The 17,915-nt window shown below is 53.5% G+C and overlaps 1 protein-coding gene across 7 annotated transcripts in view; it reads right to left on the bottom strand.

The window, feature by feature from the left end:
* Window positions 1-15,929, bottom strand: part of RASSF2 (Ras association domain family member 2) — a 40,150-nt gene extending 24,221 nt beyond the window's left edge. For 2 of the 7 annotated variants that reach the window (XM_081833183.1, XM_081833189.1), the window contains exons 1-2: window positions 15,852-15,929; window positions 14,641-14,702 (exon numbers count right to left, since the gene is read on the bottom strand). The gene's annotated coding sequence lies outside the window, so the exon portion shown is untranslated. Of the gene's footprint in view, window positions 1-11,369; window positions 12,355-14,640; window positions 15,009-15,610; window positions 15,745-15,851 lie in introns of those variants that run through there. The other 5 variants (XM_081833187.1, XM_081833185.1, XM_081833184.1 and 2 more) reach the window with 5 other exon arrangements.
* Window positions 15,930-17,915: the final 1,986 nt, after the last annotated feature.

Here is a 17,915-nt window from a genome sequence, read left to right on the forward strand (position 1 = left end):
CCTCCCCTCCACCCCAGAGCCCTCCTGACACCCGGGTTGGGGCCCGATGAAACCGATTTCAGACCTCTGGCCTCCAGAATGTGAGGGGGTAAATTTGTTGTTTTCAACCACCCCGTCTATGGTCGTGTTTACAGCAGGCCTCGGGAAACCAGGGGAGGGTGTGATCTGACTTGAACTTCGGAACAGCTGCCCCACCCCGCCTACTTTGAGGAAGGACTGTGGCAGACAGCAGAGGCAGGGGTCCCCCGGAGGGGCCTGATCCAGGGACAGGGGCGATGGGGGCGGAGTCACAGCGTCTCTCGGGTTTAAAGAGGTAGAGGGAAAAGTCGTGATATGCCAGTAAAAAGGTTTGGAAAAGAGCCCACTGCCAGAGTCACCGTGGGGTTAAAGGCAGAGTCCAGGATGCTGCAGGAGCTGGGGGTGGTGCCACATTCGCAAGTGCCAAGCTGAGGAACATGGGCGGACTTTGAGACATGCCCACTGAACCCTCCGGTGCAGCCAGGTCTGCGGCCCGGGAAGGTAAGCGCACGGAGCTCCCAGAAAGGGAGGTCTGGAACGCACGGAGGGTTCGGGGACGGGGCTCCGATGCACCCAGTAGGGCAGTGAGGGGCAGAGGAAAAGGAGTCCCTCGAAGAGGAGGAGGGAGACATGTTGCCCCGGAAGCCAAGAGAATAAGCTACCTTGAAAAGGAGGCTGGTCAGCAGAGCCAGAAGCTGGTGGTAGGAGCCCAAGGAAGAAAACCCAGAGCAGCCTCTGAGCAGTCATGCAGGACCTCAGCCAGAACCCATTCCACAGCCTGACTGGTGCCGAAGTCACATTAGCGATGCCTAGCCATCCACAGACCTTCTCACCCTGAACATTCAAGTCTTCCTCCAACCAAGGAAATGTTCTATTCTTTCTTGGATTCTCTTCTCTTCCTTCCATTCTTGGTTCTTCTTCGGCAATGTCTCTACCCCCTCTCTCAAACACTGTCCGTCCATCCATCCATCCAACCATCCATCCACCCATCCATCCATCCCTGCCCCTAATCCCCAAGTACCATATCATTTGTACTCATAACCTTCCATCTCCTTTTCCTTAGAATTCTACAGCTAATCTTCTAACTCATGGATTGGATTTTCTGCAGGACTCTCTCTTTTGTTCACTGCCTCCATCATAAGCTATAATTTAGTAATTTTGTTTTGCATCTGAAAGCAGTCTGTCCTGTTCTTAAGACAATTCCCTTTGATAGCACGCCTTCTTAAATCTACTGAGCACACCAATTAGGGAATTTAAGTCTTCTCTACAGTTATTAAAACCATTTGGTACTTGAGAAAAAATAGGCAGGCAGATCAATGAAACAATATAGCATACAGAAATAGACCCAAATATATTTGGGAACATAGAATGTGGGGTGCATTTCTAAATAACCAGGGAAAGTTGGATTAATTTTTAAAATGTTGTTGGAGAATTGGCTGGCCTTTGGAAAGGGGAGGTTGGGGAAGCTAAATCCCTACCTTACTCCTTCCACCAAAAGAAATCATAGATGAATAAAAAATTTAAACATTAAAACATAAAATGCTGGAAGGAAACATAGGATATATATCAACTTGAAGTGGGAAAAACTTTCCTATGAAAGACTCCAAATCCAGAAGGTATAATTGAAAAAAAAAGAAAGAAAAGAAATGGAACCAATCTGTGACAAATTGAGAGAAAACATTTACAATACAATATGACAAAGGGCTAATGTCATTAATTTGTAAAATTAATAAATCCACAAGAAAAAGATTCTACACCCAATAGAAAATTGGGCAAAGAACACGAACAGTTAATTCACAGAAGAAGAAATACAAATAGTTAATAGATTTATGAAAAGATGTTCAACCTCCCTAATCACTATTTCCTTACTTGCCAGATTGGTATAAATCAAGTTGTCCAATGGCCCAAACGTGGGGATTCTCCAAGGTTCCATCACTACCTGTTGGGTAATCTTAGCAAGGCCATCACTATGTATCAGACCTACAGGCTCGTGCTGCCTTATCTTTGTCTCCAACCTTTTTTCTTACTTTTACAAATCTTGAGTTAGGCGTGTTAGGAAAACACTTAATAGCCTACCACGTTGTTGAATTAAACGTACAGGTCACTGATTCTAGGACCCAATCCCTTCTTTGTCTCAAGGACAACATCTGCATCTCTCTTCAGACACTTTCCAACCATCACCACAAATCACTGGCTACCTCCAACCAGCTGGGGGTTTGGGGGGGGCGGGGGGGCGGGGTTCAGCTAAATTAACATTCACTTTAAGGCAAACACAGCAGCAAAACTAACAAAGGGCCGGAAATTTAGAGTTCAGTCTGATATTCCTTAAACAGAGTATTGTTCCTCACACAAGGAAGGGTCAGAGGAAGATGGGTTGATGGGGCTGGAATGTGGATTCAATGGGACATTTCCTCCAAGGGTGCCTGCCAGTATCTACAGCCTTGGAGAGAGGGATTTGTTCAGCTGGCTTGTTGCAACTCTTCAGCCTTCTCTGTTATTATCAAGAATTTATGGGGCACTCCGGGACTCCAAAATGCCTTGTAAGAATCATTTACAAGCAACACTTCCATGATGCCTTGAGAACACCGAAGTGGCAAGTGGCCGTCACCATCTCTTTGAGGAAGAGAGAGCACGATGGGGAGGAAGACGGGGCTTCCCATGTGGGTCGGCATCTCAGACACAGAACTGAAACAGTTCACAGCTGCCCACACAGAAAAAGAAGGGGAGAGAAAGGATGCAAATGAAAGGACGACTTTGACGTGACACATAAATTTTATAGAAAAATAACTTTATAAAAAAGTATTCATAAAAAAATAATTAACGTGGAGCTGCTCTTTGGAAGTCTAAATCATATTTAAACCTACTGAACTCCCTATAGGAACATCGTCGTACAACTTCCCTGTAGAAAGACTTTCAGAGGTAAAATGTATATTGAAGCACGTCTGCTAAAATGTCTTGAGGTGTGTGTGTATCACTGGGTTTGCCACGTTGGGACATGAGCCTCCCAGGCCTTAGTCATGTTGGAGACCCACTGGGGCCACCAACTAGTCATTCCTTCCTTCTGGCACTGACTTCACGCCCTGGCAGAACGTTCTAGGTTCTCTTCAGCTCTATCAAATGCCTGGGCAGTACCATGTACCTTGCTAGTGGTGGATGGGAAGATCCATCATGTCCTGCTTGTACAACCTTCCCTAAGGTCCAAGAGAACGTTTTGAAAACTGGAAGGTTCCTAAGCCATTGGAGGTGATGACATCCCAGGCACAGAGAACTTTCTAGGCCTGCTTTTCAAGCTCCGTGAGTGTGCCCATCCAGGCTCCTCTACAGACCCAAGCAAACTCACATGCTCCCCAGACCCTGATCCAAAACTTAGCTCCCCCTTCAAAGTATCCGTACTGCCCCAGGGCAGTGTCGGGGGGGTGGGGTGGGGTGGGGGGGCAGGTGCTCACACCTCGGCCTGTCCCTCACAGCACTTACCACGGAACACAGAAACCATCCATCTGGTGTTTCTTTCCCCTCCTGGGCCTGGAGCTTCCCCTTTCTGGACCCCAGCTTCCAGCCTGTGCTTCTCTCCTGTGAATCTTCCCATTGTCATTTTTTTTTCAAGGAAGGGAGTGGATTCCTGCTGTCTTGGATAAGAGGATTTCCAGAAGCAGGGCCCCACACAAGAATTTTTGGGCACATGAGTTACTGAGGAACTGTTCTCAAGAGAACTCTGTAAGCAAGTAAGGGAAGCAGGACCTGGCCGGGGAAGGAGCTGGGTGACCGGGGCTTCGCTGGATTCCAGCCACAGCCTGATCCCGTGGGAGCTCTGGGGTGTGAATAACTCCACGGACTTGTCCCACCTTCAGACAGGCAGGCCAGCCTTTGTACCCCCGTGCTAGTCAGTCGTCTGGCTAGTCGTCTGGGAGGATGGGGGTGAGCTCCCAGGCACTGCCCCGCAAGAACTGATCTCAGGACGAGGGAGCAACTAAGATTCAGAAGCAATCCACTTTCTCCCACCCGCCATCCAGCTGGGAGGAAGCGGCCGCCCGCACGAGCTGGCCAGGCGAGGTGCAAGGCTGAGCTGCAGGGATGGGGACAGACACTTGCCAGAGCTCTGGACCAATCACACCCCTGCAGCTGTTGCACAAAGGGTCCCTCCCTCTTCGTCTTCACAGAGCCTCCCACTCACAGGTGTCTCCAGCCTCCCCAAGAATAAATGAGGGGCCGTGCAAACCCTTGAAAGTCCCCAGCTCAGCTTCCTGTGAGGAAGGCAAACATCGAGCACTCAAGGAGCTCGAGGAGGTGGGAAAAGGCATCCAAAGCTCTCTTCAAGGAGAGCAAAATCTCCTGGGTTCTTAGCTCTCGGTTCCTCCAAACTCCAGGGCCCTCACTCCCGTTCTGTCGGGGCACCTGGACAACACGTTCATCTGGCCTCAGAGCCTCCCTGGGACGCTGGCTAAGCCCTCCAGTTTCTGTTCCAGCCTCGAGACTACGTGTCTCTCATCTTATTGATCCACTGGAAGGTCCCCGGAGGGAGAAGGGCAAACACAGCACAGAAAGGTTGGAAAGCCAGCCCTTGGCAGGAAAGCCCAGAGGAGACGAAGGACCCGCTTCGTTTCCTATACCGTCTTCCCGGTGGTAGAGCCATGACCTCAGCAACTGGGGGGGGATGGGGGCTGGGGGGCTCCAACCAGTTAACAGGACCCAGGCAGTCCCAGTCTCTAAGACAGTACAGGGGAGGGCTTTCCACGGAGAATTCCCAGGGAGGCAAACCCCACAGAGCCCCCCTCTAACAGACGAGAGGGACATGCAGTCTGCGAGGCCTCAGCAGAAACCAAAGCGGGAAGGAGAAGTAGCTGGCCTCAAGACACACAGCAGCTCAGAGGTTCGAATTCTAGACGCTTCTTAGACTCTCCCTGAGTGAGGCCAGAGAGGTGGGGGAGGGGGGTAAGCGGGGTTGATTTCAAAATTCCCCATGTCCAGGCTGTCGCTCATACCAATGACATCAGACCCTCTGAGAGGGGCCCAGGCATGAGCATTTTTATAGCCTTCCCAGGGGGTGCCAATGTACAAGCAGAGCTGAGAACGGCCTAGAAATCTGATAGGAATAGAGCTGTGTAAACTGAGGACACCAGCAAATGCATCTCAAAGCAGCCTTTCAGGAATGGAAGGAATAGAATTTTCTAAAAGCAAACTGAGACGGGTCTTCAGCACCCCTCTCCGCATTACTAATATCTCAAAGGGGAGAGAGGGTGGTGTAGAGCATCCCAAAGGGTTGGTGTAGACAGGGACAGAGCTAGCTGATGCAAAGGGCCCCGCGACATGCAAACCTGGGCACCACACCACAGAAGCCAGGAAGCGAGCCCTGGGCCCCAGAAACAAAGGAAATGCTCACTGAAGGCCCACAGCTTCCCTTTTTGGGGCCTGTCCCCACCTCTTCTCTGAGTCCTGCCCTGCCCCCCTCCTGGGGAGAGGGGGCGATAATCTGGAGCTCCTGGGTTGGAGTAGAAAGTTATCTTACACAGTGCCTCATACTATGGTGTTAAAGACTGTCTCATCAGGTCTCCTGAGGGACTCTGCTTTGTAACCAAGCGGTGCTTACAGAGGAGACAGGGCTGACCCCTGTGTACTTCAGCCCCTTGGTATAGGGGCCGGAAGAAGTGTCAGTGGCAAACAGGAAGCCCCAGCCCTATTGCGCCACCCGAGGAAGGAGACTAGAGTTGTGGCCTGGGACCCTGCCAAGTTCTAGAGATTACCAAAGATTCCACCTCCTGGTTCCTGAACCTGAACCTGTCCCAGACATGGGCAAAATTCAGGCTGCCTGGGAAGGAAACGGTACACCTTGCCTTCCACCTTTATTCAATAAAAGGCCCACTTACTGGCCAGGCCTGTGTCCTCTCTGGGGTCTGTTCACCTCACTGATCCCCCCTTCCCTGAATGTACCTCCTCTATCCCCTTTTCCAGGCGTTCAGGACCCACCCTCACAGCTCTCCCAATCACTCCACTCAGGAAAGAGTCTGGGGAGTGGAAGGTATTTGGTAAGAGGTGGGCAGGTGGAAAAGGGCTTAGCTCAGGAGAACTAGCAGAAGACTAGTCTCAGGAGGCACCTTGACACCTTCCCCCACCAATCAAGAACAAAACAATCACACTATTATTATTGGGCTAATAACAAAACACCAGATGTGACTCATAGACAGCTACCATAAATGAGAGTTTACTGTGGGCCACCTAGTATCTGCTTTGGCTCATTTAATCCCCCCAACAACCCCATGGAGAAACCTCAGTATCCCCATTTTGCAGATGAAGCATATGAGGCACAAAGAAGCGAAGTAACTTGTCCCCAAATACACAGCCAGGAGGGGGATGGGGTCAAACCTGGGACCGTGTGAGTTCTGGCAAAGCAGAACCCTATGGAGGTGAAGGTTAAAAAAGAGTTTTCAGCTAAAACTCAACTGAGCCAGCCGCATCCTTGAGGAGGAGTCACTCTGGAGCGTGGACCAGAAGGCTCTGGAGGGCTCATTAAGTACAGATTCCTTTCCCCCACCCCACCCCCCAGCTTCTGATTCAGTCCTTGTGGATGGGGTCTGAGGATGTGCATTCCTAACAAGCAAGCTCCCCAGTGACGCTCGCACTGCTGGTAACAAGGCTTTAGAAGCTTTATCTTCTTCCTTCCAAGAAAGGACCCACAGGGAAGGCTTCATTTTCACCATTTTACAGATGAGGAAACAGAAGGTCTCAGAGGTTAGGTCACAGAGCCGACATGAAGCCCAGGACTCCTTCTGTGATGCCCTGGCTAAGCGCTGGATATGGGGGGCTCTGAGCAGGGCAGGCAGGAAAGGGGGGCGGGGGAGGCTTCCGCTGCCGGCCACAGCGGGCCCGGTGGGCCTGGGGAAGGCAGGCAAGTGAGTCAATGGCTGGACAGACAGGAGGTAGGTAGAGCAGACCCTGCAAGGGGCCAGGGATAGAGACCCCCGGCCAGGGACTTGGGCACCTACCACAGACCCTAAGTCACACCTACCCCTGTCCAAAGAATGAGCTACCCCTCACGCTCACAGGTCCCACAAAACACCTGCTCCCCCAACCCGGAAAAAGCCGGGGGGCCTGACTGATGACAGGTATGAGGCCCCTGCTGACGGGAAACTTGGCTCCCATCCCCAGAGGCAGCCCCTGCCTGGCCCACCCTCTCCAGATGAAGAGCTGAGATTCCAGCCATGCCAGGCTCCCTGAGAGCAGCTTGATCTGCAAAGCCCCTGCTCTTCCCGCCGCCAACTGGGACCCCGGCCCGCTCTGCTCAGGCCTTCTGTGCACAGGGCTGAGTCCCCAGTGTGGCCGGAGCAGAGATCTGAGGAAATGGTCCTGGGATTCCTGCCAGAAGGGCCTGCCTCCCATTCCACACCAGCGGACGGGGGGCCAGGTGAGTGACCTGGAAAGTCACCACTGGGACTCACCCAAACAGCCACCTCACAGGCCCGGATGAGCAACTACTTGCTTGTAGGAAAGTCCCACCAGTGTCCACAAGCTTTTGACCTTCTGGATGGATGTTTAGGAGGAAACCCAAAGGCCCTTAACCTCATATCAGAGAACCAGGGTGTTGGAGCAGGACAAAAAAAAAGGCATTAAGGTAAGTAAAAACTCTAGACAGAAAAAGCTGTGTGTGTCTGTGCGTGTGTGTGTGTGTGTATGTGTGTGTGTGTAGAATTTAGACTCTGGCTCAGAGGAACCAGAGACCTAGAAAGTCAACCTTCCAATTCGACAGACCCACCAAAGAAGGACCTGTCACATCTGCCTCCCTAAAGCAGCCCCTTCATCACCTCCCACCGGAGGGGCTCTGCCAAGATTACCCCCTCCTGGGCTAAGATTCAGCAACATGCAAACCTGTGTATGGCTGAGGGGGCCTGCGGCAAAGAGTGGGAAGTCGGCACTGGCCCTAATAAGGCAAAGAAGACGAAGCATCCCTTGACCGGCATCTCTCAAAACCAAGGGCTATTTTATAGGGTAGTTTCATGTTCGACCTTGTGAAGGGCAAATTAAGCGTTCCTGCAGCCCGATAATTATGGGATTTAGGTGGCGCCCCGTCCCACAGGGAGGGCCTGAGGCCTGCATCGGTCCTTGTGCCTCGAGCCCCCACTCGCTGTCTGTGGCTAGTCTCTCAACTCTGCGGGGATGTGCTGACCTATGTGGGCAGGTGAGGAGGGGCTGCCTCCAGCTCCCCATTTCCTACCAGCACAGGTTTCTTTCTGGCCACTCTTCCTGTTTACTGAGTGATTTCTCTGAGACTCATCTCTGACCTCACTTCCCCTTCCTCAGGGAACCCCAGCAGCTCTTCCTTTTTTGGTGCTAGAGGCTAAGATTGAGCTTTGTGTGCAGAGATCTTGGGGATTCTGCTCCTTGCTACCTGGGGCCAGGATTGGAAACCCAAGAGCCAGGATTGCAGACTTCCTCCAACCCCCACCCCCCTCCGCAGCCAAGATGGGCAGGTTCCTGGCACTCCAGAAGCAGTAAGGAAGAAAAAGCAAAGGAAGAATCCAGTGTGTGCTGAGCCCTCCCCTGGGAAAGCTATGGGGGGATGGGGGGGATCTTACACCCATCCTCCTTTCATGTCCTTAACACCCTGTGTGTGGAAAAATTCACCCTCACACAGCAGATCTCAGATCCTTCCTAGTACCAGGAAAGGCGGCTCATCTGGGGGTTTCCAGAGCATTTCCAGGAGGCTGAGGGGGAGTTTTCCACAAAACCACATTCATACCCTCTGCCTGCCCTGCAGCCAGCGACTAACCCTCAAGAAAAATCAGCACCATGAAACACAGAACTTCTCCTCCAAATGGGCTTCAAAGGTCAGCTCTGTAAAATCTTTACACTCCCCCGACTGTCTAGGATTAAAAGAGCAGCCTCCCACCGGGCAGAGAGAAAACAGGCAGAGCCAGGTAAAGAAACTTCCAGAGTCCAGTGGGCAGGTCTGTCCCTCCCACACATAAATCCTCACTGACTCACTGGAGAGCCCGACAGGCCCTTCTGGGAGCTCACTTACCAAGGAACTTAAAGCTTTTCCCACAGAACAAGGTGTCCCACTGAAAAGCCACTTAATCCACTCCCGTGGCGCCTAAACAGAGCCGCACGACCTGGTTTCCCAGTTCTGGGTCCCGAAGCTTCCCGACCCCCTTTCACCTCAGGGTCGACCTGAGGCTGGAGCATACACACCATCTCCCCTGCTCCCCACCCCACTGCACCACGTCCCTGATCACCTTGTCACATACACAAGAAAGCAATCCTTGTCCCAAACGTCTGTGTGATCAACTGTAGGATCCCATATGGAGCTTCGGGAAGAGGGCGCCGCCTACCTAAGGCTACCACCCATCTCTCCGGAGCCCTTGGGGCCTCACGGATCCCACCAGCTAACGTCCTCCCTGCACGCCAGCCGGCCCCCCCTGCCCGCCGACAGAACATTCAGCAGCCATACCCCCGATTTAGCAGGTCCAGTTGAGCCCCAGGATCTGGAACACACACGAAGGATGCTCGAAATTGAAATGTTGAGGCTGTCATGCTCAACCTTCAAGAAAGATGGTCCCAATAACCCACCTCTACCTGGTTTGGACCTTACTCACTGCAAGACAGCTCTGAGGTTCAAGGCACGGTGAACCCCAAGTGCACCCACTCAAACCCACCACAGAAGCCGCCGTCTGGGGCCTGAGGTCCAGCTGCCAGCAGCCAGCAAGCCACACCGCGGCCAGCTCCGGGGGCCGGGAGCACTGCATTCGTCAGTTCCTGGCTGCCTGCCCCCCACCCCAGGGGAGGATGGCAGGGGCGGGACGGATGGCCAGGGGCTCGGGGCCCTGCCTGAAATGAAACCACCCGGGACCAAACACCACCACTCTATCACAGGGCTCTTTCTTTCCTTGTTATGTAAAACAAACATTTTTATTTCTTTGACACATATAGAGAAGCAAAAAGATTATTGAATGATTCCAATTCTATGAGATACCTAGAACAGGCAAATTCACAAAGACCGGACGTGGAATTGAGGTTACCAGGGGCTCGCGGGTCGGCAATGGGAAGTTGATGTCTGATGGGTCCTGGGTCTTTGTGGGGGATGACGGAAGAGTTCTGGAGATGGAGACTGGTGATGGTCGTGCAAGGCTGGGAGTACACGTTATGTCACATGTCGGAATGATCATGTCCTGCCAAATTCTTATGTTGAAATCCCAACCCAAAATGCAATGGCATTAGGAAGTGGGGCCTTTGGGCATGATTCAAGGGGCTGGCTCCCCCCTCATCAACGGGATCAGTGTCCTTCTCAGAGACCCCACGGAGCCCCCCATCCTTCCTGCCACCTGAAGGTATAATGAGAAGTCTGAGATCCAGAAGAGCCTCCCATCCACCCGTGCGGGCACCCTGACTTTGTACTCCCAGCCTCCAGGACTGCAAGAAAGGCTTCTCTGGAGTTTGCAGCTCACTCAGTCTGTGGTATCCTGCTACAACAGACCAGAGAGCCCCTGAACTGTGCACTTAAAAATGATGAAAAGGACAAATTTTCTATCATGTATATTTTACCATCACTAAAGATAAAAAATAAAAATATTTAACTTAAGAAAAGACTAAGATCAGTATCTCCCTCAAATTTCACCACTCAAGAGACAATCACCATGAAAATTTGCCTGTACATCCTTCCAGAGACAAATGGAGGGGAGGATATATTTTACAAAGAGCACAGTTTGGTAACCTGCTTTTGAGAAGTATTTTCCCACGGTAATAAATGCAGATCACTCCCCTATCTTTTTGGTAGCCCAGTGGTATTCCAGTGCATAGATATGCAGGTCTTCCCTGCCACCCAAAAGCAGAGTGCTCTTATGAATGTTTTCATTAGCCGAAGGGGCATAAAGCAAAGAAACAATTACCATTAATTTATATGGGAAAATGTTGGCATTCCCAGACCCAAAAATAACCTCTCTTAGGTTCTTCTGATACCTTGGGAAACATCTTGCTAACAGGTATACATGGGATCGAGTCCCGCATCGGGCTCCTGGCTCAGCGGGGAGCCTGCTTCTCCCTCTCCCTCTGCTGCTCCCCCTTCTTGTGCTCTCTCTCTCTCTCTGATAAATAAATAAAAATTTTTTTAAAAAATCCTCTTCGGATTTCTTTCTGTTAGCAAAACAGGTACTAACGTAGATCTTTCATAAAAACCAAGCAGCCTAAGGCAAACAACTTTGAAAAAGCGAGGGATACCTGGACCATAACTAACACGTTTGCTTTTTGTTGGGGTTTAGTCTGCATTTCGGTGGTTGTTATTATTGCAGAGAATGCTGCAAGGGACATCCCTGTGCACATATTTTTCTGCACTTATCCAACTATATCCTTAGGATAAGATTTCCTACCTGTGCAATTGCTGAGTCAGGGACTCCCTCGGGAGGACTGTCAACAGAGCTTTATGAGTAAAATCACAGCAGGGATGTCGAAGTCTGCCATACAAAGGTCTCTTTCACCACGTGGACTCTTCTCGGCTTTCACTTGGGTGTCCATGGCATGGCATAGCAGTTCAGGAAAGTAGGGACTGTCCTTTCCATAAGAAACCAGCCCCCTCCCTCCCCACCGCCCTGGCCACCTCCTCAGGGGACACACCACGCCTGTGTCGTAAAGAGAAGCCGCTACACCAGGAAGGCAGATGGCAGCTGGGCTAATATCTGCTGAATCCCCCTTCGCTAGCAGGAAAGATCACAGCAGAACTCCAGGATGGCCCAGTGCCACCCACGCAGTTATTCAGCATTTATCACTGGTCACAGCCTAGATGTGACAGCCACGAGCAGGTGTACTCAGTTTCCTCACCTAGCCAAAGGACAGCCTCTCTCCAAAGCGTTATGATCGGCCATTCACGGGCCATCAGAATACCCACTCCCAAATCTGCCGGGGTGCCTTCTATCTTAACCAATGAGCAGCAGATGGCTGCCTGAGTGCTGTGTACCAGGCTCCCGTCTGAACGCACGTCACAGTATCACCGGGAGATAGTTAGAACTGCCATCTTACACTTGGGGAAACTGAGCCTCAGAGGCCTTCATGACTGTTTAACTGCAGCCTAAAGCCTATCCTAGGTTGCTTTCCCCCCGAAGTTGACCCTAAAACAAGGATCCGAGTGCAAGTGGAAGGGGGCTGGAAAGTGAAACAGGGAAGGGACAGCGGCCTGTGAAGGAAGCCAGTTACAAGGCAACTCTGACGGACAACATAGCACGTGCCCCCACGCCATCCCAGCAGAGAAGCGAGGGAGCTGGGGTATTTATATACCTTCTCTCATCAGTCGCTGGTTGAGGCCAAGGGAACACAGGAAGGATGCTGACAGCATCTATCACATTGCCCAATATCATGCGGCTGGAAATGGTAAAACGCCATTCAAACTCCAAATCCAATACTCTGCATTGCTCGTTCAGAAATGAGCAGTTGATCACTTAACTGAGTGTCAACTACAGGGAAACGCCACGCTGGTGAAATAAGCCTACTTTGCCAAATCACTTTGGTTTGAGATGTCCAAGGACAGCACAGGTATCTTTTTGCCAAGTTTTATCAATGGGATGAATAGGAAAAGCCCTTCTATGTCACTTTGCTCATCCCACGGGAATTAGCCAAGAGCCCTTCCCTGCCCCCTTCTTCGGCGTAAGGTTTCCCTCTCTGAATCAGCCACAGCTGGCTCGGGCAGGAGTCCTGCAGCCTCAAGCTGTCATCCCAAGCAGATACATCAACCTGTGATTACAGGCTCCAGAGTCTGCCTGCCATCCCAGGGATGATCAGAAATGACCCACTGGACGCCCTGCCGGCTGAGTCTGGAGGATGTCCCTGTTTACTGTGCCTGCTTCCCCTGTGCCTCTCGCCCTACCCTCTCCCTCCAACCTCACATACCCTCCATGGGAACCCACAAGTAGGCCAAAGAACTGAAACCAGCAATCACAGGTCTGCAGGAGCTTACCCCACCTTAAGGACTCACTTAAAATTCTTCTGGATGTGCAGGGAGGTGTTTAAATAGGACAGTGTGTCATTAGGGTAAATCACTGGACCATATTGTAAGGAGTGGTGGGAGAAACAGGGAAGTGGCAGAAGGGGACCGCTGCCCTAGTTTTAGAAACCCAGTGGTAGCAGTTCTCAGCAGCTCTATCTTGAAGTCGGAAACTGGCCGTCCTGTTCTGTTCCAAGCACACTGCTGAGACCTGCCCAGTTTCTCACCCTGCGGGAGAGAAGGAGACACGGGCAATTCCCAGTCCCTTTCCTGGCACTCCCAGCAGGATTTTCTGGCAGTCGGGTCTCCCAGTGAGGACACCTCCGGCCCGAGTATCCTAGGGAGGACTGAAGGCAATCATCCGGCCAACGTTCTTTTGTGCTGTGGGCCAGTCATCAGCACTCCAGCAGAGGTGCCAGGATGTGCAGTCCTGGGCACCTCTCCAGCCAAGTCTCTTGGCCATTCCTAAGCAGCTCACGCACAGAAGGCAGACACGAAACTTGGCTCCGGCGCCCCACGAAATAGACCAAGAAATCAAAGCAAAACCAGGGGGTGACTGAAAGGTCCCGGGTAGGACAGCGCAGCTGAGAAACGGAAGGCTTGAGGATGGAAAACAGGTGTAGGGCATCTACCACTGCTAAGTGACCTCTAAGAGGACACAAACTGGAGAGAGGGCTGCGGCCCCGAACAGAAGCTGTGTAGAAATGCAGAGACGGGGGCTCTGGAGCCCCGGGGGCGGGATGAGACCCCCCTCACGAAGGTGGGGATGCCAGAACCGGAGGCACAGGTAATGCACGCCCTGGCCCATGCAGTCAGGTACAGAGGGCACCCCTTCCCCCCCTACCCCCGCCTTCCCCTGGAGGGGGCATGCCAGGCTCCCTAAAGATGCCCCTCATCCTAACTGGATTTCAACAGCACAAAAATGATGGCAAGGAGCATGGTATACATCTCGGCTCTACCCCAGCTAGATCATCCTGTCTCCCGATAGGCCGCCCCTGCTCTCCGGTGTTCTGAAGTGGGGGGGGGGACTCACAGCCCAGCCTCCCCAGCGCAGCCGACACTCCCAGGTGCCCAGGCGGGCGACATCTCTGACTCCCTTCCTTCTAGCCAGGGCAAGAACCACCTACCATCTTTCCCAAACTACCCCACCTCTCCGAGCTCAGCCACCACGTGTTGGCCCTCTTCTAGTGGGCTGCCCTGTCCAGAGGAAAAAGCACAGCTGGTGCCCACACTCACCACCCCACTCCAGGGTCTCTGATCCCAAGTGGGCACCTCCCAGGCTGACTCCACACTTAGTCCCTGGGACACCGCATTTGGACACAAGTTAAAACAAAACAAAACAAAAAAACACCTCCCCTCAAAAAACCCAATCTATCTTAGCCATGAGAAGTTTCTTTAATTCCTCAGACCACCTGCAGAAAAACTTCCCAGTAAATAAGTGAAGATTGATAAGTAAAATAAATCCAACCCCAGATTCCTCCTCCAGAAGCTCTGGAAACAAGGTCCCTGGCTCTGAATCCCAGCTGTTTAAAAGAATCATTGTTTCCAATTCTTTCCTCCCATTGTACCAAGATCAGCTGGGGCAGGAACAGAGTCCCACTCCAGGATGAATTATTATTTGGCAGCTCCCTGGTTCAAATTTTCATTCATCACATGAAGGTACTTACTAGAAACCTGGCCCACGCTAGTCACGGCCTCCGTCCTCTGGGAGAACCCGGATTCCCGACACCTGGGAATAAAGTACGTGCAGCATTGAGAAGCGCAGCCCTGGGCCCCTGCTGTCACTGAGTGGCAGAGGTGCGCGAACAACCCAGGAGCCAAAGAGCCCCACAGTAAGATGGAGCCCTCTGTCGCCCTGCCGGGCCACCGCGCTGCTCCGAGCTGTCCCCTGGGTTCTCCCAGTTTAAGAGCTGAATGCAAAGCAGGCGCCCGAAATGCAGAAGTGCCTGGGTCGCCCAATGAGCCTGCCCCTCTCGGGCGAGAGAGGACGCAAAGCTGAGGTCCCCAACGACCTCGGCGCTAGCTCGGGAGGCGGGCGGGGAGACCGCAACGGGAAGTGCCACGAGCACCAAGGGCCCCAGCGCCCCCGCGCTCTTCAGAAGGGGCCTCGGGCGCGACGCCTGCCCCCGCCGGGTGCTGGAACCCGCCTCTGGGGAACTGTCCGTTGGGCAGGGAAGATGGGGACCCGCTTAGGGTCGGGCACTCCCCAGCGCTGTCTGGGCCTCCCATCCCTGCACCTGCTGCCCGGCCCCAGCTCGCCAAGGAGTCCCGGGAACCCCGGGGATGGGGCGGGGGCGCCTTCCTGTCGCCGCCCTCGGTGCGGAGGGAAGGAAGGACCCCCAGGGGTCGCAGGGGGAAGACGAGCTTGGAGCCACAACTTTCTCCGGCCAGAGGCGGGGCGCGCAGGGGCTGGCTCCTCCGCGGCCCCCGGGGGGTCCGCACGCCCGGGAACCCCCAGCGGCCCCGGGAGGAGAGAGGAGACCAGGGCAGGCGAGGACTGAGGCGCTGACCTGGACCAGGCTGGGAACACCGCGGGAAAACTTTCGGCGAGGCTGGAGGGAGGCCGGGGAGAGAGGACCGGCCCGCGCCCGGCACCTGGCGCCCCGCATCCCGCGCCCGGTGCCCCGCGCCCCGAACCTTGCCTGCGTCCTGAGCTGGCTGCATCGCCCGCGGAGTTGGAAAGTGGGGGCGCCTCGCCACGGGCGGGGGGGGCGTTGCTCCAGCCCGAGCCTGGGTCTGCAGCGGCGGGCCCGGCTCAAATCCAGCCGGGCAGCGCAGGCGGCGGCGGCGCGATTGGGGGTCGGGCGCCCCGCCCTCCTCGCCTCCCCTCCGCCCCTCCCGCCCTCTCTCCCGCCCCCCTGCCTTTATCCGTCCCTACCGCGTCCGATCGGCCTCTCTCCCCGTCTTTCTCTAGCTCTCCATCTCTCCCCCGCCCCTCTTCCCTCGCCTTTCTTCCTCCCCGCGTCTCCCGCCCTCCCTCCCTCCCTTTCCCCCCTCCTCCCCTCCCCTCCTCCTGGGGGGCGGAGCTTCTCCCCTCCCTCCCAGACAATGCTGGGGCTGCGCGTCCCCTCCTTCCCCTCCCGCGAGTCGGGGCTCGGGCTGCCAGCGCTTCTTCCGGGCTGGGGGGGGGCGGGGAGGGGGTAGGAGTGCAGGGGTGGAGAGGATGGACTGGCTCCCCTCACCCCTTTCGCCGCTGCCCTCTTCAAGCCGGATGGAGTCTTGGCCCAAGCCCCTTGGCTCGCCCCGCGCTGTGACAGCCACTCCCAGGGAACAGTCACACTGCCCCGCAGAGCCCACCTCGAACGCCCCGGATTCCCCAGACAGAGAGTGTGGGATTCATTTTCTAACACCCCGCCTTCTTCCAAAAGGGGTTTGAGCTGAGCGCGGGCTAAGCAAGCCCCCTTCGACAGGCGGGTGGGTAGACGTGACCGTGAGTGAAGGAGGCCAAGTTTCTTTGTCCACCTCTCACCTCCCTCTCTCATCCATCCCTGGACTCGGAGGACTCTCAGTGCAGAGGAAGGCTTGGAGCACCCCAGCTGCGGGGCCCCTTATCTATTTCCTTCCTCTTATCACAACCCCCCCCACCACCACCATCACCAAATACATGCCCCAACCCTGCAGGGTGAGTCCCCATGTCTAAAGGGAAGGGAGCCTAATGGTTAATGGGTAGCCAACCCCCAGGGTACAGCCGGCTCTGCTCATCCCTCCTAAAAGCCAAACATTCTTTACTAAATTCATTGTTTGGATCTTGGAATGTGTCTCCCTTAGAAACAATGTTATAAATGGTGATGTGCTTCCCAGCCCAGCCACAAAAGCCTTTGAACCCAAAATGCAGCTGTAGGGTGGTGCTGAAAACTGTGTCAGCTACCCTGGAACAAGAAGGCCACTGATCCGCGTTTTCTGTAGGAAAAAAAAAATTATCTACTTGTACTTTCCCCTTGACCTATAAACACAAAGCTCTCCCATTAATATTCTCCCCTACCCCTCAGCCACTACTCTGTATTGGTGAGCTTCTTTCCTTTGCAGGTAACATGAACACCATCAGGGGAATGTATTCTGAGGACATGGTATTTTCTGTAGGACCTCAGGTCAGAGCTGCAGGGAGAGCTCAGTAAGAGGCAAATCCAGAGCAGGGAGGGCTTCCAGGAACCCAGGAAGTCTTCTCTGAGAGGCCAGCTCTTCCCTTCCCTCATAGATTGGCTTTCCCTACACCCCAGACCCATGACAAAGGGTGGCGCCCATTTCCATCCCTGGGGCTTGGAGCTCCCCTTTTGAAGGCAGCAGCCTTGCAGAGCTGGAATCCCTTAGTCGCTACTCCAGTCTCCCGAGAGCAGCTCATTGGCCCAGCTTGGGTCAGGTGACCATCCTATGACCAATCAGCTGAGGTGGGTGACTCCTCTTGGGCAAACCGCGGGCAGGAACCCTGCCCTTAGGCGCTGTTTAAAACACAATCTAGGCCTTGGGGCCCCTGGTTGGCTCAGTGGGTTAAGCATCAGACTATTGGTTTCTGCTGAGGTCATGATCTCAGGATCCTGGGATCAAGCCCCGGTTGTGTTCCTCACTCATCTGGGAATGTGCTGGAGATTTTCTCTTCCTCTGCCCACCCCCACTCTCTCTCGTTTTCTGTTTAAAATCTTAAAACAAACAAACAAAAAACAGAATTCATTCCCTTCTACTTATATTTTCCATCTTGGTGAATAAATTGATTAATTCAAGGTACGAGAAAACATCTTTCTTTTCATCAATTTCCCCATACAGAAGCCACAGAAGAGAAAGGAAAAGGTTCTTATCCTTCCAGGGCGTGTAGGGATGATACATCTGTAACAGATTTAATGCTTCGCAAATGTTCAACTGATACATGAAAGCCCACCCTCAAAACCATCTTTTCTGGCCACCATCCACCCCTGGGGACTGGCCCAAGAGGCACATGGCTCCAGGGAAG

This window comes from Leptonychotes weddellii, chromosome 10 (assembly GCF_054177405.1).
Source record: "Leptonychotes weddellii isolate Sample4059 chromosome 10, ASM5417740v2, whole genome shotgun sequence".
Classification (NCBI taxonomy): Eukaryota; Metazoa; Chordata; class Mammalia; order Carnivora; family Phocidae; genus Leptonychotes; species Leptonychotes weddellii.